The following is a 22984-nucleotide window of genomic DNA, read 5'->3' as shown; positions in this document are numbered from 1 at the left end:
CGGTATGATTATTGACTCAAATTTTGCATAGAAATTAAATGTCGAAAATAATCTCCTTAAAAAAAATGGCATAAATATCATTGGTTTCAAAGTCTTTCATATGGGGGAATTTCCACCTAAAGTCTTTTTAAACCTAAGCACACTTTTATAATTGTAAATGGATATGAGAAAGTTTTCAGTTCTCAGTTCGTCAATCTCGATATATAGCACACTTGAAAGCCTACAGTCTTTCTATGAGAAATGAAACTGAAATTAAATTTATCACTTTTGAGAAATTATGAAAATTGTTCACACGCGACACTGAAGTTTCACTGTTCAAAATAAATGAAAAAGTTTAGTCAGTTTGTTACTCACTTATGACAAGAACTGTTGCTACCAAATGTCGAAAGATGGACGTCTGGAATGTTCCATGTAGAATCAGGATTGGCGATGTTGACGTTCCCAATGAGGTGATGACAGCTGGAACTGGATCACGTTGAGTTGTAACTTGTTCGGGTGATTTTCGCACACGAAAATTTACTTAGTGTGAGTAGTTTATCACTGACACTGTTGAACACTATTTATGGCGTATGAAGAATCACAGTCCTTTCTGTACGAAATGCTATTTACAGTCGTTATTGAAACGTTCATAATCACACAGTTCACATAAAAAAAAAAAGTAAGTCGATAAGCGCAGTCTTTGAACACAGTCTGAAGTTGCTAGGGATTATTTTCTGCTAATCCTGTTACTATAATGTTATATTAACACAGAAAAGTTCTCACTTTTTCACTCAAATTACTACTGTGAGTCTTATGTTGATGTGACGTGAATATGAGTTCTGGTAATTCTAAGTATTAGGCTCAGTAGAAGTTCAATGTTACTTGAAGTTACCTAAGTCCACACGTAATGAAATAGTTAATATTTGTACTCCAATAAGTTCACTCGCGTTACAGTCTTAAATGTCTTTAGGATTATATTGTAATCGCGACGCGGTGTACTAACTGCAGTGCGACGTCCTTTAATAATTCTATCGGTGATAGAATTTCGCGTTCCGGAGATACGACGGAAAGTACTTCTACCGTGACTGCGCGAACATACTGTACGCGGGCCGGTCTCTTCGCTATCTCACTCACACAGCTGTTTGCTTGTCCTTGTACTAGTTTGCGGGCTGTCTGGCCTTGACATATATAGATACCAGCGCAGGGAGGGGTGGCGGCTCTCTCGGCCATGTGACCGTGATTACGTAATTTCGTTGAGACTTTAAATTATTATAACTCAACAACCGTTTGATGAATTAATTTGAAATTTACAGGGATTAACTTTTATGATGTTTGCTATAATTCAGCGTTTGTCCCGTTGAAATTGGTTAAGGCGTTAAAAAGCTGTTAAAAGAAAATTTCTTTTCGAGAAATATCTCTAGGGGAGGTGAGCTTCAAGCGACAGGTGACGTCACTTGACTCCGCCTAGCGCACTCGTAGGGTCTGGTACATACTGGAACATTCTTTACATGGATGTTCGTACGTCGGTCGGATCTTTAATGCTGGAAATAACATTTCTTTCAATTAACATGGACCAGGACCTAGGCCTTCCTGGTACATCTTCCCCTTGGTTGGACGAAAAGAAAATACGCAGGATTTTCTTTTCCAGGTTTTACTCTTCCTGTGGTACATATTGTTTTAAATTGGCTGAGTTATAAATACCCTCGAAAGTGCCGTCCAATTTTACAATTTCATAAGCCCCGTTTCTCAATACAGTGCGGATACGGTAAGGACCTACGAATAGTGGACAGAGCTTAGCGTAAATCCTTCTCTCAGGGTTGGAGGTAGCTGGTCTCCGTATTAAAATAAGGTCTCCAGGATTCAATGGTCTTCTGAACTTCCTATTACGCTGGCGTCGTTCTCTGATGGCGGCTGCATGTCTTAACCTGATCAGCGCGTCGTTGATCTTGACTTGCTGCGGCACATTAGCATTTGGTAGGGCTGGTAATATTCTGTCCCAAGGTCGCTCTGGTTTTGACCCGTGATGTAGGCTGAGAGGAATGTCATTAGTAGAGTCATGCACAATAGAGTTCATAATTTTTTGCATGACTGGCAAGACCTCGATCCACTTCCAGTGATGTTCACTACAATAAATTCGACAGAATTTAGCGAGTTCTCTCATTATTCTTTCAGCAGGGTTAGCTTCCGGATGTCTAATAGAATTCATGATATGTCGAATGTTGAGCTCTTCCAAAGCCTGTTGGAAGTCTACGGAAGTGAATTGCGTTCCGTGATCCGTTAGTAGGTATTCAGGCTTTCCCATCTCAGGGATGATGTTTCTTTTCAGCCTCCTTAAGATGTTACCGGCGTTAGCTTTCTGGATAGGCAATAACATAGTATATTTGGAAAAGACATCCACAACTACGATGACATGTCTGTTCCCCCTGGTCGCCTTTGGCAAAGGGCCGTACAGATCGATTGCCATTATTTCTCCGGGCTTTTCCGGGATCAGCGGTTTGGGAAATTCCTTGAGGAGATAATTATACGGCTTGATCCGCTGGCATAAATCACAGGACCGTAAAATTCTCCTAATGTCTCGCCTAAGATATTCCCATGTAAACCTTTCCTTAATAAGGTTGAGAACTTTATCCGTACCAGCATGACCTGAAATTGAGTGACAATGCCATATGATAGCCTTCCTGATTTTAACAGGTGCATAATTCCTGCATTGCGTCTTGGCTAAGTCAATGTGTTTCATAAGAATTCCATCCCTTAAACAGAAATTTGAAGAAAGTCGTTGGAGACGTGGGAATTCATCATCATCGGCAGGAATCGAACCTGATAAAAATCGAATTAATTCCCTACAATTGGCGTCTCTTCGTTGCATCTGGGTAAGGTAACGAAGTTTGCGAAGACATTCTTCGTCATCATCAGTCATGATGTTAACCTCGTGAACTTCAATAACTTCAGCAGGGTTGCGGCTGAGGGCATCTGCTAATGCATTCTTCCGACCAGGCCTATGTATTACAGTGAGGTCAAACTGTTGAATAAAAATGGCCCATCGGGAAACTCTCTCATTTGTCATGTCGGATGATAGTATGAATGTCAGAGCTTTATGGTCTGTGTAAATCGTAATGGGATAGCCGTAGATAATTTTCTTCCAATACTGGAGAGAAAAAACAACAGCCAAAGCTTCGAGTTCAGTTATGGTATAAGACTTTTCGTGAGGTCGTAGTTTTCTACTTAAAAACGAGATGAAAAGTCTGTAATCGGGATCTTCAGGTCTCGCTTGATACAGTACTGCGCCTATTCCTACAGAGCTGGCATCACACTCTATGAAGAATGGAAGAGAAAAAATCCGGATAAACTAGTTTAACAGAGTTTTTCAACATGGCCTTGGTGGCAAGGAAAGCTCGTTCACATTCTTCAGTCCACTTCCATCTATTATTCTTAAGTAGTAGTTGCTGAAGAGGAGCTACCGTCTCAGTGTAGTCTGGACAGTGTTGAGAAAAGAACTGACAAAGTCCTAGGAACTGTCTCACGTTTCTAATGCGCTGAGGTCTAGGAAAGTCAATGATACCTTTAATCTTGGCAGGGTTGGGTTGAATTCCATCACCACTAATTACATGTCCCAAGAATAATACTGATGTTTGGAAAAGTTGACTTTTCTGGGCATTTATCTTGAAATTCTTCTTCTCCAATTCCTGCAGGACCAGATTGACATCTCTCACGTGCTCTTCGAAAGTTTTCGAGGCAATCAAAATGTCATCAACATAAATCGTAGTTAAGTCCTTTACATCATCTGATAAGTGTTTTTCCAAGGCTCTGATCAAAACAGCTCCCGAGTTCTTAATTCCAAAGGGCATTTTGTTAAAAACATAGGTCCTATTTTCAAATAAGAAGCCTGTGAATAGCCTACTTTCAGCATCCAATTTTATGTGATAGTATGAAGAAGTTCCGTCAAGGCAACTAAAGAAATTCATGCCGTGGAATCTTCTGATGATATCCCTAAGTAATGGAGGACGGTCATATTCTAAGGTCAGTCGGTCATTTAGGACCCTTGCGTCGAGGCAAATTCTAATACTGCCGTTAGGCTTACGTACTATGGCCAATGGATTCAAGTACTTAGTTACGCAAGGCGAAATTATCCCATCATCTGTCATTTTATGAATTAAGTTACGAACTTCTTCTCGATATTTCTCGGGTACGGGATATGGTTTCTTCTGATAAGGAGACAAGTCATTTACATCAACATGATATTCGTAGTCAGCTATCTCTCCAGGCTTGTCATCGAATACACATGCAAATTTCTGTAGAACGTCATTTTTAGCCTCCTCCAATTTTAATTTAATTTCCGGGTCTTCAACCACACTGGCTATTGACATTATATAATCCGGACCTATAATGGAGTTCTCATTGAATAGGGACTCTGCGTCGTCCTCACTTTGGTCACCCTTTCTACTTTCTGCTACGGCTGGCGCAACCTCGCTTACAGCGGGCTTAATAATGTCACCACCGGCTTCTTCAAAACGGGCTCCCTTCTCTTGAACTTCCAGGTCACCTCGTCCTACCAGCTGTAGTTCTACGGAATTATTCTGTAATCTTACGAGGTTGGCATCATAGTCAATGGTTCCTTTGTATTTGATCATAAAATCTGATCCAAGTATTAAGTTGAAGTTAAGACGTGATACTACCAAAAATATGTGTTCGAACATCTGACTGTTAATTTCAAACTCTAAAAATGCCTGGGATTTGCATTTAACAATCTTATCAGGAACTATCCCTCTTACTTTAATCTGAGCTGCAGGTAATAACAAAACATTGTTCTGATCTTTCAGCGAGTCTACAAGCTTATCAGAAATTAAAGAAGCTTGTGCTCCAGAATCGATGAGCGTAATCACCTGTAGGTTGCCTGTGCGTACTGTTATGACAGGTAATGAACGTGTAATAATTGGCCTTAGTGTTTGTGCGTCTTCGAATAGTAATTCGGAATCGTCAATATGCCAGTAATTGATAACAGCAGTACAATAATTTGACGTTTCGACCTCATCGTGTTCGGTAGTCAGTCTCCCTATTGCGAGATCGGCGTTTTTTTTATAGCGCCTGTTGTGTCAGGATCAGGTGATCTTTGTTCTCTTGGTCCGAATTGACGTTGATATTCCAGGGATGTCGCTCCAGGTTCATCAGGATTACGGTTTCTCTCCCTGATGTATTCCCGTGTGTCCTTCCATCTACTTTCGAGTTCTCGCCGTCTGGCCTCACGATTTCCTTCAGGAGTGCTTTCGCGCTGTCTCCATGAATTCCTAGGTTGGTAAGGGTGTCTATCCTGATTCCTCTGACGTCTAAAATTCCGGAATCTGGTTGGGTTAGTAGGGCTTAATCTGCCTTCTTCACGTGTCCTGGGTTCCTCTCTCTCCGGAGGTTTTATTTCCGCAGAATTCGTATTTATTTCTCGACTCCTGTTAGTTTTTGGACTAGATTGGGTATTAGCCGTATCTAACCTACGCAAAGTAGCGTCAAAATGCTCCAATGTTTTAATGTTGGCAGCGACTAGTATCTCTTGAACATGAGGCGGATATTGAAGTGTCAGGATCTGAATAAGTTCAATATCTAAAAACTGGAGTTTCTTAAATTGCATTAGACAGTAATCTGAATATCGGGAAGTATTGACTGAAGTATTGTATTTGCTAGAGTAGAGTTGCATCTTGACAAGGTGCTGTCTTTCTGAATCCCAAAAGCGTTTAAGAAGTGCCTGTTTAAAGTCATCATAGTTTTTAAAATTGCTCTTAAAAGCTATGAACCATGATAAGGCTCGTCCTTCTAGAAGTTTGGATACTACTCTAAGTTTCCTATCGTCCTCGACCCTATTCTCTTCCAGGTAATCGTCGACATTTAACAAAAATTCTCGAGCAGTGTACTCATCACGTCCTGAAAATTTGACTGGTTTGTCATCTGGTACTTTAATAAGGGTAGTTGTATTGTGTATTTCCCTCGACGAACCAGGAATTGTGACGTCAGTTGTATGTTCTTTAAGTTTAATTTGATTCATTTCTTCGGACAAATTTTTAATTTTAGAATTAATCGAGGTGTCTAAATTTGTTATTTCATTTCTCAAGTCAGTTTTAATGACTTGTACGTCTTTACAGAAAGCAGCTATCTGGGTATGCGTGCTATCTAGCTGTCCTGTAATACGCTTGTCGAGTTCTCCTTGTGTGCTCTTAATTAATCCTATCTCGCTTCGTAATTTACCCACGTCGCTCTTTAATGCATCTCGCAAGGTTTCCTGCACCTGAGCTAACTTTGCTTGAGTTTGTGAGATGTTACCATGGGATTCTTGGAATTCAGTCCGTAAATCTTTAAGTTCAGTGGAAAATGCTTGAACGGAAGGAAGAATATTTCTAAGATCTTTGTCTAAAGACTTGACGACCTCTGTCTTTATTTCTTCCTTAATAGACTCTAAGTTTTCAACAAATTGATCCCGCATGTTTTTCAATGTAGCTTCGACTTGTGCACTAGAATCAGTAAGTTTCTTTTCGAGGCGAGTTCCAGCTTCACGGAATCGTTGCTCGATAAGGGCACTAGATTCAGTGAGTCTTTTGTTAATGACTTTATCCGCTTCAGCAAACTTAGTATCCAAGGTCTTGTCAATTTTAGAAGTTAAGTCTTCAACCTTACTATTTGACTCAGTTAACTGCGCTTGAAGTTGAGTATTTTGTGCCTGCATTTGTTGTTGAAGTTGAGTATTTTGAGTCTGCATTTGTTGTTGAAGTTGAGTATTTTGAGTCTGCAGTTGAGAATTAGAGTCAACTATCTGTGACTGTAGTGCGGTTATTTGTGCCTGCATTTGGTTATTAGACCTATCAATCTTAGCATTCTGATCATTAATGCTAAGCCTGAGAGCTTCGATAGCTGCAAGTAAGTTATCCATGTTTCCGGAATATTCGAATAAGTCAAATACAACAAGTTCTTTGCAGTCAAATCCTGTGCTCAAAATATAATGACTTGAATCGAACCCTGAATGTTGCGATTATTGCAAGTGCATCATCTATTATTATAGTACGGCTCCAAAATCGAGCCCTTGAAGTTGCGACGTCATCTATTATTATAGTACGGCTCCAAAATCGAGCCCTTGAAGTTGCGGCGCCATCTATTATTATACTATCCTCTCTGTACCAGGAAAAGTTGTGGGCAAAGGGCATGAGTAGGACTTCAGGGAGTGGAACTGGGTTTTGGAGCCGATACAGAGAAGGATAGTCTCGCAGAGCGAATAATAGATGGTAAATAATTTTTTTTCTTAAAACAATTTATTAATTTTTCACCCTGCGGTATGATTATTGACTCAAATTTTGCATAGAAATTAAATGTCGAAAATAATCTCCTTAAAAAAAATGGCATAAATATCATTGGTTTCAAAGTCTTTCATATGGGGGAATTTCCACCTAAAGTCTTTTTAAACCTAAGCACACTTTTATAATTGTAAATGGATATGAGAAAGTTTTCAGTTCTCAGTTCGTCAATCTCGATATATAGCACACTTGAAAGCCTACAGTCTTTCTATGAGAAATGAAACTGAAATTAAATTTATCACTTTTGAGAAATTATGAAAATTGTTCACACGCGACACTGAAGTTTCACTGTTCAAAATAAATGAAAAAGTTTAGTCAGTTTGTTACTCACTTATGACAAGAACTGTTGCTACCAAATGTCGAAAGATGGACGTCTGGAATGTTCCATGTAGAATCAGGATTGGCGATGTTGACGTTCCCAATGAGGTGATGACAGCTGGAACTGGATCACGTTGAGTTGTAACTTGTTCGGGTGATTTTCGCACACGAAAATTTACTTAGTGTGAGTAGTTTATCACTGACACTGTTGAACACTATTTATGGCGTATGAAGAATCACAGTCCTTTCTGTACGAAATGCTATTTACAGTCGTTATTGAAACGTTCATAATCACACAGTTCACATAAAAAAAAAAGTAAGTCGATAAGCGCAGTCTTTGAACACAGTCTGAAGTTGCTAGGGATTATTTTCTGCTAATCCTGTTACTATAATGTTATATTAACACAGAAAAGTTCTCACTTTTTCACTCAAATTACTACTGTGAGTCTTATGTTGATGTGACGTGAATATGAGTTCTGGTAATTCTAAGTATTAGGCTCAGTAGAAGTTCAATGTTACTTGAAGTTACCTAAGTCCACACGTAATGAAATAGTTAATATTTGTACTCCAATAAGTTCACTCGCGTTACAGTCTTAAATGTCTTTAGGATTATATTGTAATCGCGACGCGGTGTACTAACTGCAGTGCGACGTCCTTTAATAATTCTATCGGTGATAGAATTTCGCGTTCCGGAGATACGACGGAAAGTACTTCTACCGTGACTGCGCGAACATACTGTACGCGGGCCGGTCTCTTCGCTATCTCACTCACACAGCTGTTTGCTTGTCCTTGTACTAGTTTGCGGGCTGTCTGGCCTTGACATATATAGATACCAGCGCAGGGAGGGGTGGCGGCTCTCTCGGCCATGTGACCGTGATTACGTAATTTCGTTGAGACTTTAAATTATTATAACTCAACAACCGTTTGATGAATTAATTTGAAATTTACAGGGATTAACTTTTATGATGTTTGCTATAATTCAGCGTTTGTCCCGTTGAAATTGGTTAAGGCGTTAAAAAGCTGTTAAAAGAAAATTTCTTTTCGAGAAATATCTCTAGGGGAGGTGAGCTTCAAGCGACAGGTGACGTCACTTGACTCCGCCTAGCGCACTCGTAGGGTCTGGTACATACTGGAACATTCTTTACATGGATGTTCGTACGTCGGTCGGATCTTTAATGCTGGAAATAACATTTCTTTCAATTAACATGGACCAGGACCTAGGCCTTCCTGGTACAATACTTATATGTCCAAAAAAAGATGTTACAGACGTAAAAATTGGTATTCGGAACCTCCTCTAAAAATAAAAAACCCGTCTTCTTTTGTTTTCGGAAATATACTTACGGGGGGAAAGAATTGAAATATTCGTTGAATAATTTGTATGAGGATACTTATATCTCTAAAAGGTAAAGATGTTACAGACGTGAACCTTGGTATTTGGAATCTCCTTTAAGAATAAACACGTATATTTTTGTTTACGGAAAATCGACTTGCTGGGGGGAGGGGTGAAAATAAGTAAGTAAGGAGTTGAATTCTGTTTAAGAGGATACTTATATCTCAGAAACTGACGATGTTACAGACGTTAAAGTTGGTATTTTGAATCTTCTTTAAAAATAAAGGAACACATATTTCTTGTTTTCGGAAGGTCCTCTTAAAGGGAGAGGGGGTGGAATAAAGGGAAAAAGAGGTTGAATTCATTTTATTGAGGATACATATATCTCAAAAACTGAAGATGTTACAGACGTGAAAGTTGGTACCGTACTTTGAATCTCCTTTAAAAATAAAACACGTACGGTACTTTTTGTTTTCGGAAAATTCACTTAAGGGGTTGAAAAGAATTGAAAAGGTGGGGGAATTTTTAAAATGAGTACCGGTATATCTGCAGTATATGTCAAAAACTTAACATGTTACAGACATTAAACTTGGTATTTGGAAAGCCCTTTAAAAATACAGGAAAGCGTACTTTTTCTTTTCGGAAAAGGCACTTGACGGGGGGTGAAAAGAAGTGAATAATTGTAATGAGGATGCTTATATCTCACAAACTGATGATGTTACAGACGCGAAAATAAGTACAGTATTTGGAATCTCCTTTAAAAGTAAAGGAACATGTGTTTCTTTTTGTTTTCGGAAAATGCGAAGGACTGATAAAGACGTTAATTATTTTTATGGGGATTCTTATAGCCTATCTCAAAAACTGAAAATGTTACGACGTGGATATAGATATTTGGTATCTCCTCTAAAAATAAGAATTTTCTTTCCGATTTGAGAGAAGATGTTTCTCAAATGTACAGTTCTATGTTGCGTAGCCCCAAAAGGTAATAACACAAACGTGGTTTACAAGGAGTTTGCGGGGTAAATGAAACCCAATTTGTCGGTGAACGTTTATACTTTAGGGATTTTCATATAATGTCTTAGTACAGTACCGAGGAACGATTACTTTTATTATTTTACGAAATCCACGCGAGCGAAGCCGCGGGTAACTGCTAGTTTACAATAAAGTTCCAGAGAATAATGTATTTAATTATTTGTTGTTCGCTGAAATGTGTCGATACTCCTGTATTGGTGATAACACGTATTTATCACATACTAGGAATTATGTGTTTACTTCTCAAGTGGATCACTCAACAAACAACAATAAAAACAACAACAACAAAAGTGGCCATCTATCTTGTCATCTTGAATTGAAACTCGAACGAAGGAAAATCTCCCTGCTTGGAATTACTCTCGTCGATTTAAAAACAATGAAACGGTAAATAAAAATGTAAACGGACTCTGGGATGGGTTTAAAGCAAGTTTTGAGGAATGCGGAAACAGGTTTGTACCATTAAAGGCGGTAAGGAATGTTAAAGACCGACTTTATTATAATAGAGAAGTCCATCTCCATGGCTAAATGGTTAGCGTGCTTGTCTATGGTCTCAGGGGTCTCAGGATCGATTCCCAAGAGGGTCGGGAATTTTAACCACCCTTGGTTAACTTCTCTGGCACGGGGGTTGGGTGTAAGTCTCGTCATCATTATAATTTCATTCTCATCATGAACCGCAGGTCGCCTACGGGCATCAAATCGAAAGACCTTCCCCTGGCGAGCCTAATATGTTCTCGGACACTCCCGGCACTAAAAGCCATACGCCATTTCATTTTCATAACAGAGACATAAAGAGACTAAGAAGGAGGTGTAGACTGGAAAGAAATAGAGTTAAAATGGCTGTGGAAGTGAGGAGAAATTGAAGGAACTTACTACGAAACTGAATTTAGCAAAGAAGTCAGCTAAGGGTAACATGATGGCAAGCATAACTGGCAGTCATAAAAATGTTAGTGAAAAATGGAAGGGTATATATAGGTACTTTAAGGCAGAAACAGGTTCCAAGCAGGACATGCCAGGAATAATTAATGAACAAGGGGAGTGTGTATGTGAGGATCTTCAAAAGGTTGAAGTATTCAGTCAGCAGTATGTATTGTTGGTTACAAGGATTATGTCCAGATAGAGGAGGTGACTAATGCAAAAAATTATGAACATTTACATATGATAACAATGACATTTACAATAAGACAATAAGTTGAAAACTAGAAAAGCGGCTGGAATTGATAAGAATTCTGGGGATATACTAAAGACAATGGGTTGGGATATAGTACCATATCTGAAGGACTTATTTCATTATTGTTTGGTTGAAGGAGCTATACAAAATGAATGGAGAGTTGCTATAGTAGCCCCTGTAAATAAAGGAAAGGGTGATAGATATAACGCTGAAAATTAGAGGCCAGTTTGACATACGTTGCATGTAAGCTTTGGGAAAGCATTCTTTCTGATTATATTAGACATGTTTGCGAAATGGATAACTGGTTCCATAGAAGGCAGTTCGGTTTCAGGAAAGGTTATTCCACTGAAGCTCATCTTGTAGGATTCCAGCAAAATATAGCAGATATCTTGGATTCAGGTCAAATGGACAGTATCGCGATTGACCTGTCTAAAGCATTTGACAGGGTGGATCATGGGAGACTACTGGCAAAAATGAGTGCAATTGGACTAGGCAAAAGTGTGACTGAATGGGTTGCTACATTTCTAGAAAATAGATCTCAGAGAATTAGAATAGCGAAGCTTTACCTGACCCTGTAATAATTAAGAGGGGAATTCCTCAAGGCAGTAATTATGGACCTATATATGTTCCTATATACCAGGTTTCCGGCTCCGTGGCTAAATGGTTAGCGTGCTGGCCTTTGGCCACAGGGGTCCCGGGTTCGATTCCCGGCGGTGTCGGGAATTTTAACCTTAATTGGTTAATTTCGCTGGCACGGGGGCTGTGTGACTGTGCTGTCTTCATCATCATTTCATCCTCATCACGACGCGCAGTTCACCTACGGGAGTCAAATCAAAAGACCTGCATCTGGCGAGCCGAACATGTCTTCGGACATTCCCGGCACTAAAAGCCATACGCCATTTCATTTCATATACCAGGTGGCTCCAGAACGCCGTACATTCTACTTATAAATGTCCCGCATGCACAATTGATGAATGGGATATCTATCAACTGATCTTCACAGGGGCACTGCTGCCAGCGGGCAGATTACGTCAGAATATGAAGAGATAAGAACCGCACTGTCGCTCGCAGCATGTTACTCAGCACTACAGGTCGAATGCACCCCTTGTATTAGTAAACCTCGTTTTCCACCGCATTGTTCTAGGTAGGTGTATGGTACAACCGCACTCTATTTGCTGTCTGCATATCGGCAATGGCTAGTGTGTTCTGCAGCGAGGAATACACAGATATTATTTTAATCTGGGCAACCTGGTCGGAATGCAGCCGAAGCTCCAAATAGCCGTATGCCTTCTACAAAGGTATTTCGCCGAACAGTATTAGTCTGTGTTTCATACAAGCAACTCTTTTTTCGAGTGGAATGTCTACACTTGTATAAATTAATATGTAATTAAATTTCCCTTTCTGCATCTTTGGCGGGTTTACAAACAGTAGCGGCGATTACGGGGTGGGGCGAGGAGCGACAGTCGACCCCCTCCCCCCACTTTGTGGAGTAAACATTACATTTTTATTCCACTTTAGCCATCTGGAACTAGGAATTTTTTAAAAGATGCTATTTGTACAACCTTTGTTGTTTTATCTGCTAAATCTTTCCTTTATTTTCTTTAATTATTGACATAATTGTTGGCGGAAATACGCACAAAATGCCGCTTCGTCGCGGCTAACCGATTTGTATAGCTATACGGCATGTAGTGGAGACTTTACATGTGCTGTGAGGAAGGGTAGTAGGGGTTCATATTTTTTTACTAATGTCATGGACACTTGAGTTATATTTCACGCGCTTGCCGCGCGCATTCGTCAGTCTGGCAGTCTCTTTAGTGTACATTAGTTTCTTAGTTTGTATTCAAATATTAAATGATTTTTAATTGCATAATCATGCCGTACTTTTATTTAACAGTACCGGGCGAGCTGGCCGTGGGGTTAGGGGCGCGCAGCTGTGAGATTGCACCCGGGAGATAGCGCTTTCGAATCTCACTGTCGGCAGCCCTGAAGATGGTTTCCCGTTTTTATCTCATTTTCATACATGTCAAATGCTGGGGCTGTACATTAACTAAGGCCACAGCCGCTTCCTTCCTACGCCTAGCCATTCCCTGCCCCATCCTCACCGTAAGTCTTATCTGTGTCGGTGCGTCGTAAAGCCAACTGTAAAAAAATATATATTTAATTGTAATTTCAACGGGAGATAATACCAACTTTACTTTCACTGGACTAAATTCGTTCGTTTGTGTTATGTTATTTATTATGTAAATGTAATTAACCTGCCCCGTGGTTGATTTGTAATAATAGATTTTTTTGAGATTTTGAATCAATCATGTACATTAAAATTTTCACCTTGTCTCACAAACAAATTATCTCCCGTTGATATTACAATTACAATTCCATATTCTATTTCCAATTGGCTTTACGTCACACCGACACAAATAGGACTTATGGCGACGATGAGACAGGAAATGGCTACGCGTGGAAAGGCAGTAGCCGTGGACTTAATTAAGGTACTGCCTGGTACTGCCTGGTGTGAAGATGGTGAACCACGGAAAACCATCTTCAGGGCTGCTGACAGTGGGACTCGAAACCACTATCTCCCGGGTGCAAGCTCACAGCTGCGCGCCCCTAACCCCATGGCCAGCTCGCCCGGTACTGTTAAATAAAAGTACGGCATGATTATGCAATTAAAAATTATTTAGTACTAGCTGATGTACCCGTGCTTCGCTACGGAATTTTAGATTGTATACAGAATTCTAGGCTGGGTAGTGTACGCGTTGTGACTAAGATTGTATTAAATTGCATAGCTCATAACGTTACCCTAGAGACGCGACGGGGAAGTCACCAAACCTCTTTTCTCATATGAAGACCCAGTTAGGGAATGTTCATTATAATTGTAAGCCCTCTTGCCTACCATCAGTTACAATCAGGTTGGGGAGTTTTCATTATAATGGTAGACACTCACTCTCTACCTCCATTTTTACATCCTCAGAAAGACTGTCTTAGTGGTTTTCCCAACTGAAATGAACATACGACATTACAATGACGTCAGTAGTAATGGAGCGGTAAAATGCAATGCTTTCATATGAAATACTCGATCAAATAAAAAGCCACACATTTTCTCACTTTTAACGAACAGGACTACGCTGCCAATCTAACGGTCCAAAGTTCCAGAGCTGGAATGATCAAAGACGCAGACAGCCGTGATCCGTGAACACTCTTCGCCTTTTTTTCGGCGGGGAGGTGGTCAAATAGTGGAGACTCCCAGGGCAAAAACTATGCCCTTTTATTAATCTGTTTCCTAGGAGTACCCGATGAGTTCGCAAATCTGAAATTACTACACTGGCGGCGGAAAAATCTATCTGAATTGGAGGCAAATTTTTCCTCCAAGCCAGGGGAGAAACCCCCTCTTCACTGCTAATTCGGAATAAAATGAATGTAGAATTTAATAAAAGTAAAGAGGAAGAAGTTTTTCTTAAGAAATGGCTCTTTTCTAGGTTGAATTTTGAGTTATTTAGGGAATTGTGTTGCTATAATTTGGAATAGGCCTAAATTGTTATTCTAGACCAGGGACTACTACTACTACTACTACTACTACTACTACCACGTGGGCCTCTGCCTTAAGTATGCCCACTCCTCATTCAAAACAGCGCGTCAGAGTAGGGATCGAATAGCTGGAATACTATGATGAATCAGTGTGTTACGTACCAGCTGTATCAGAAAAGGTATGGCATGCTAAAGAAGAAAGTGTTCTAACTCCCCAGCTATTTCCCGCCAATATTCAGTCAGACTGTTATATTCTGTACCGGTACGCAGCAGTAATCCCATCTATCGGAGTTGAGAGGCAGCATAAGAGACAGAGAACATCACAAGAAACAATGGTCAATGTAATGTTATTGTTGATCAATGTTATGCGCTTTCGATATTGTAGGTCTTCACATTTAGTTTTCCTCCGACTCTGAAATACCACTCTTACCATAGTCGGTACGGTAAAACTGAATAAAACATAAATGATCGGAAATTGTTTTCTCTATAAATTTTGTTATGTAATACTTTTCGATAAAACCAATAACATAGGTTTTTGAAAATTACATTTTACGCGGCTTCCCCTAAACTGCAATTTCATCCACGGTGAATACATTTATTTATAGCTTAGACTGTACTTTCTTATTCCCCGACTCTATATACCGATTTGCATTAAATTGTGTTAACCCATTTTCTCGTGGCTCAGCGTTGATATGGACTTAGCAACAAAATTACAAATTCATGAATATCTGTGTTATCATAGCCGATACGATAAAATGTATAAGACATAAATGGTCGGAAATGTAATTCTATAGAACTTTGGTTATGTAGTATTTATCGATACGATAATATAAATATTCGAGAACTAAATTTTAGGCCTTGCTCTAAACTACCATTTCACTCAGCATTTAAAAAATATTTACAGCCTAGATTATAGAGGCTCATTCTTCGACTATGCATACCAATTTTTATTGAGATAGGATTACTAATAACGTAAATATTTAAGAATAAAATGTTTTGCTTTCCCCTAAACCACCATTTCACTCAGCTTGAATAAAATTATTTGTAGCCTAGATTGTAGCGAATTATTCACCAACTTGGCATACTAATTTTTCATTAAGATATGACTACTAATAACATAAATATTTGACAATTAAATTTTAGGCTTTCCCCTAAACTACCATTTCTATCAGCGTGAATAAAATTATTTATGGACTAGATTGTAGCGACTTATTCCTCGACTTTGCATACCGATTTTTATTAAATTCTCTTCAGCCGTTTTCTAGTGATGCGTGTACATACATATATACAGACAGACAGACAGACAGACAGACAGACAGACAGACAGACAGACAGACAGACAGACAGACAGACAGACAGACAGACAGAAATTACGGAAAAGTAAACAAGTGCATTTCCTTGTTACTCTGGACATGACCGATACAGAAATACCATTCTTTTCAAATTATGAGCAATGTACAGACAAAACTCTTATTTTATATATATAGATTTGAATACACACTAAGAAACTGACGTACACTAAAGAGACTGCCAGACTGACGAATGCGCGCGGCAAGCGGGTGAATTATAACTCAGCGTCCACGACCGTGGCAAAAAAATATGTGCCCCTACTACCCTTCCTCACAGCACATGCAAAGTTCCCACTACATACTGTAGCGCTATACAAATCGGTTAGCCGCGACGAAGGGCATTTTGTGCGTATTTCCGGCAATACTTATGTTAATAATCAAAGAAAATAAAGGAAAGAATTAGCAGATAAGAAAACAAGGCTCGTACAAATAGCTTTTTTGTAAATAATTCCTAGTTTAGCTGGCTAAGGTGGAATAAAAATGTAATGTTTACTCCACAAAGTGGGTGGGGGCCGACTGTCCCTCCCCGCCCCAACCCCTTAATCGCAGCTACTGTTTATAAACACGTAAAGATGCAGAAAAGGAAATTTAATAACTTATTAATTTATATATCTACGTGTAGACATTCCACTCGATAAAAGAGTTGCTTGTATGAAACGAAAGCTAATACTCTTCGGCGAAATACGTTTGTAGAAGGCATACGTGTGTTTGGAGCTTCGGCTGCATTCCGAAGAGGTTGTCCAGATTAAAATGATGTCTGTGTATTCGACACTGCTGAGCACACTAGCCATTGCCGATATACAGACAGCAAATAGACTGCGGTTGTACCATACACCAGCCTAAAACTATACGGTGGAAAACGAGGTTTACTAATGCAAGGGGTGCCTTAGACCTGTACCTCTGAGTAACATGCTGCGAGCGACAGTGCGGTTCTTATCTCTTAATATTCTGACCACCACCGTCTCAATCCTATATACTGCCTGCTCTGTGCTATGCGGTTAACATGCTTCTCAGCGTGAGCTCTTAGTGTCACGAACCTCCGCTAGGGGCGCCAGCTAACGCACCCAACTTACGTATCACCGTACCCACGTTGTTGTGTTCTAGTGCATTTGCATCGAATATTTGTGTGTGTATCTCTGATTGTAAAATGATTAATTGTTGTGTTCCTCTCTGTATATCAAAGCAGGAAATCCAAATTCTTCAGGTGTGAGGATTCCTGTTATCCCCTCGAGGAAGGAACTTTGGGAAAATTGGCTGAATGCTATATGAAGGCAAGGATCAACCAAGAGTAATCAGTGGATTCCATCCGATTATTCTCGTGTTTGTAGCCTGAATTTTAGAGATGGAGATAAAATATAAAACTAAAAGAAAAATATATTTAAGCCGGAGAGCGTGCCTAGTCAGTCTTCGAATTATCCCCATTACCCTGAAACCAGAAATATAGCTCCGCGAAAGACCAGACAAGGACAAGATATTTCTTCGGAAGAAATCTGTGATGAAACAAACTCTTCAACCGCAGGAAATACATTGAATGACGAGTACGAAATTTATTTGAACAACGATGTATCAATCCAAGTCAATATTCCAACGAGTAAGAATAACAGCAGTGATCAGAAAATGAGACATTAGAGGGTCCGATCAAGAATTCTGAGACTGCGACAACAGCTGATGAGTAACCATAATGAAGTTAAAAGACTACAGAGACAGTTCGAAGACAACCCAGAAATTGATCGTCTGAATAAAGTAAAGGAAGCAGTCAAATATAAAGAAAAACGACCGTTTTAAAAATGAAATTCATAATTTTCGCAAGACAAAATCCGGGCAGTCAGAACAAATCACGCAGTACTATGTGGCGTAAGGAATAGTATCCCAAACAGTTACGAATATGGCAGGACTCCTGGTCTAGTGTCAGCTACGTCACAAAGTACTCTGGTCAGGGAGCCTAAATGGAAAATGTTGATTGTGTTTATCGGGATTTGCCAATTAGTGAAGGAAAGATTTAGAGCTGAATGTAAAACTCTCAGACCAACAGAAAGGAGTGTAACAGTGAGCGCCGATTAAATGGCTAATTAGGTAAAGCTCCTCTACGAGCGAACCAGTGACAAGTTCGTTTGCGTGGTCAATTGTTGAAGGTGTATGAGGCACAGATATTGTAAAATCTCCTGCTCTCGCGGATTTTCTGGAGACGCAATAGATGCTCTATTTAGTTCAGTGAGATTGGGGGTGGATTGAATGACATGACGGACGCACGCATTATGTGTTGTAAAACGTATCCTGAAATCTGTTCATGAACAAAGAGTCAGCGAAATAGTGATAGAAATTTTTTTGCGTCCACTGCTGGTAAGTAACAGTAATAAAAGGACTGAAAATGTGCTCCGTTACTCGTGTCGAGAAATTTCTGAAATTTGTGCAGCAGTGGGATGATCATAATATATTTACTGAAACTGGCAAGATTTTATATATTTCACGTTTCTATATTAAGCCAAGCTCGAATGTGGAATGTTAGTTTCTGTATGTGCATTACCTTCTCAATTAGTAACACGTTAAGGATTAGTTTTCATTTTATATTGGCTTTACGGACGAACTCTCATTTAACCAACATGTGCTCTGGGTGCGGTAAGTGCTGCCATCTGCAATGCCGCTGTAAGCGCAATTTCCGTGGCACAGAGCAGGCAGTATATAGAGATTGAGACGGCGGTGATTCTGACAACCTGCCCGCCGGCAGTAGTGCCCCTGTGAAAATCAGTTGGTAGACATCCCATTCAACATTTGTGCAAGCGGGACATTTATAATTATGTAGAAAGTACGGCTTTCGGGACCCACCTGGTATATCTAAACGATATGAATAAAGAAGTGGAATCATAGGTAAGGCTTTTTGCGGATGATGTTATTCTGTACGGTATAGAGTAATAAATAATTTAGAAGATTGTGAGCAACTGAAACATAACCTCGATAATGTTGTGAGATGGAGAGCAGGCAATGGTATGATGATAAACAGGGTTAAAAGCCAGGTTGTGAGTTTCACAAATAGGAAAAGTCCTCTCACTTTTAATTACTGCGCTGATGGGGTGAAAGTTACTTTGGGGACCATTGCAAGTATCTAGGTGTTAATATAAGGAAAGATCTTCAATGGGGTAATCACATAAATGGGATTGTAAATAAAGGGTACAGATCTCTGCACTTGGTTATGAGGGTGTTTAGGGGTTGTAGTAAGGATATGAAAGAGAGGGCATATAAATCTCTGGTATAATTTAATGGCGTATGGCCTCCGGAGAGGCCTGGTTCAGGTCTTTTTCTAGTAGACGGCCTATTACGTGACCTGCATGTCTGTGAAAATGAGGGCCCTACCTAGGATGACTTCTAATGTTGAATACGCCACACACACACACCCAGCCCCCAAGCCATTGGAATTAACCAATTAAGGTTAAAATCCCCGACCCGGCCGGGCATCGAACCCGGGACCCTCTGAACCGAAGTACGCTGACCATTCAGCCAACGAGTCGGACAAATCTCTAGTAAGACCCTAACTAGAGTATGGTTCCAGAGTATGGGACCCTCACCAGGATTACTTGATTCAAGAACTGGAAAAAATCCAAAGAAAAGCAGCTCGATTTGTTCTGGGTGATTTCCGACAAAAGAGTAGCGTTACAACAATGTTGCAAAGTTTGGGGTGGGAAGAATTGGGAGAAAGGAGACGATCTGCTAGACTAAGTGTCAGGTGCCGAGCTGTCAGCCGAGAGATGGCGTGGAATGACATTAGTAGACGAATAAGTTTTAGTGGCGTCTTTAAAAGAAGGGAAGATCACAGTATGACGATAAAGTTGGAATTCAAGAGGACAAATTGGGGAAAATATTCATTTATAGGAAGAGAAGTTATGGATTGGAATAACTTAAAAGGGAGATGTTCAATAAATTTCCAATTTCTTCGAAATCATTTAAGAAAAAGCTAGGAAAACAACATATAGGGAATCTGCCACCTGGGAGACTGCCCTAAATGCAGAGCAGGATTGATTGATTGATTGATTGATTGATTGATTGATTGATTGATTGATTGATTGATTGATTGATTGATTGATTGATTGATTGATTGATTGATTGATTGATTGATTGATTGATTGATTGATTGATTGATTGATTGATTGAATCTAATATATCACAAGTTAACATTAATTATCTTGACTAAATAACAATAGCGTTTCCCAATACTAGCACTGAATTATAATTTCGTTTCCCTTTGTCGTTTACCAAAGTGTGTTCTCGGCTGCAAGGTAGGCGGGCTAACAGAAAAAACCGACCCCGAACATGTAGTTTCGTACCTGGATCAAAATATAATCTCCCTAGCGTAAACAAAATCATTCCTTTCAACCTCTAAAGAGAACTCTTAAAAATGCATTCAGAGACTAAGAATTAAACTCATGTTTCCACAACATAGCGTGACAGATAACACAAAACTAATTTGCGAGGAGGTTTCTGTAGGCACGTCTCATAAAAATTTGTCCACCAAAATTTCATTCAACTGGATCGATGGTCTAACGGGGACACCAACCCACGGGTTTCAGCAAACTTCACCGTGCCATACAATATACGCAAATAATCCTCGGATATCTCTAACACCGAATGCTGGCAGGACGCAATCTCAAAATACCTCAGAACAATCTCCTGGCAATCTACTTTTTAAAAACTACAGAACTTCAACCGCCTGAGCCAAATTCAACCTCCCTTCTACAACAATGACACGGAATATCTGATCTACATATACATCTCCCACTATGACAAATGCACTTCTCACAGAGCAAACCAATTCCTCATATATTTCTAGCATTAACAACAGTTCCTCAAATAAACCCACTCGGAGCTTGCACTCCCTGACAAAATTTCTGAATAATAATTCACAACACATTTCACGACAATTCTTAACATTCAAAAGACACTGACCTTTTCAAAAACGCACGCTATAAGCTAATTATATCGAAAATACGCACTTCACTACATCCCTTAGATTCCACGCTCTATGTGATATTGTCGCTACAATCCCAAAACACCGAATGAGACAATGCTCTTCCCAACCATTATATTCCTTAAGACTGATCACACCTCCCAGTCAGATTTTGATATGCAGTCCATCAGAACAACTTTCGTTGAGTATATTTTTCTATGCAGGTGTGTAAAGCAAAATTAACCTTAAATACATCATACTATAGGAGCGGATAAATATGGCATGCAAACATACATTCCTATAGTACGGTGCAGTAAGGTTCATATTCCTTTACACACCCGCATAGGAAAATGCAAAAACGCATTTTTTTGATGCACTGTATATCATTACGTGGCAGGGAAGCGTGATCAGTCTTAAGGGAAGTAATGGGTAGGAAGAGCACTGTCAAATTCGCGGATTTTTTGCATTGTAGCGAAGAAATGTGATTGCGACCCGATTGCACAACTCATATCATACGTTACGGATACAGTAAAATTTCATGAATGTTTTACATTACATTTCCAATGGTAATACGGGTATCAAACCACGTCCAATCTTCTACTGAACATAACTAGACGGTTTCCAACTCAAACAACTGACATCAAACTTTCGTGAACAACACTTCGACTGTTTTACCTTCGATTTATACATAAAAATACACAAAAATTTACTTGGAAATAATACAGCCCTCAGCACAAATATCATATTACCCTCATTAAATACACAAAATTAGACACGCACACGCAAGTATTTTCCTATAATGATTTCCTAAGATATGAAACTTACGTTGTAGATTACAGACGTTGAAACACAAAGAAATGGTTGACCAAAATTCGTCGCTAAATTCACAGGACATGGTGACATAATGAAGTAAACAGTTTATGAAAGGGGTAAGTCACATTACTTTATGTAAACATCAGAATTCATCGCGAAGGTTACCAGCTTTCTCTATGCCAATGCCGGCCATCATAAATATATTCCTGGAATTTTCATACATTTTATATTGTAATTCAGTTCGGAACTCCAGCGTGGGCCTAAGTGCGACCGTCTATTTCACCGTCAACGAATTCTAATATTATTCCACATCTGGAATACCGACAATACTGTTATGAATGACAATCTGATTTTCGATTCCAAGTGTTTTATTAATTCTTTAGCTACTGCCAAATGAAATCTGACTGACTAGCATTTCTCGAGGACAAAATTCACTAGTGTTAAGGAAATTCTTTCACCTATACTGCTGGAGGCAATGTTCCAGGCTAGCCTACGCGGCAGAAACCTAAGTCCCGGTTTCGGACTTAGTCTCTAAACGTTGATTTGGAACGTATGCAAAGCGACGTTTTCACACCGAGTTACCAAGTGAAAAATGATCAAAATTAAGACGGCAGGAGCTATTTTATTGCATCGTAACGATGTCATAGACTGGAGACTGACACAATACATATCGTCGCTCCTATGCCGAAACCACGAATGTGAAAATTCTTTTTCTATCCATTATTTCCCTTAAGACTGGCCACGCCTACCAGCTACATATTGATATGCAGTCCATGAGAACAACAACTTTCGTTGAGTTCATTTTCCTATGTGCGTATGTAAAGGATAATGAACATTACTGTCCCGTGCGGTAGGAATGTATGTTTGCATGACATATTTACCTGCTCCTACAGTATATCCTTTCAGGATATACCTTATGTGAGCAACTAGACACTTCAAACCTTCGTCATTATCAATTAATTAATTACACTTGTAGTCCTTGCATCTTTTCTTCCGTCAATTTCGTCCCAGTTCCTCTCTAGATCAAATACGACTGGCATAAACTCGCGCCAAGCATCCTGTATTCTTACACCCCCACGTGTGTACCTGACGTCATTTCTTCATTCGTGGGAAACAAAATTCTCCCTTGCCTTTCCACGTGTCTGACCAAAAGGAAAATATGAATCGAGCTCCTCATGCTGTTTGCCCGCCTGATTCAAACTTCCAGAA

Source organism: Anabrus simplex, chromosome 2 (assembly GCF_040414725.1).
Source record: "Anabrus simplex isolate iqAnaSimp1 chromosome 2, ASM4041472v1, whole genome shotgun sequence".
In the NCBI taxonomy this organism is placed as follows: domain Eukaryota; kingdom Metazoa; phylum Arthropoda; class Insecta; order Orthoptera; family Tettigoniidae; genus Anabrus; species Anabrus simplex.
Note: the sequence above shows the minus strand (reverse complement) of the source record.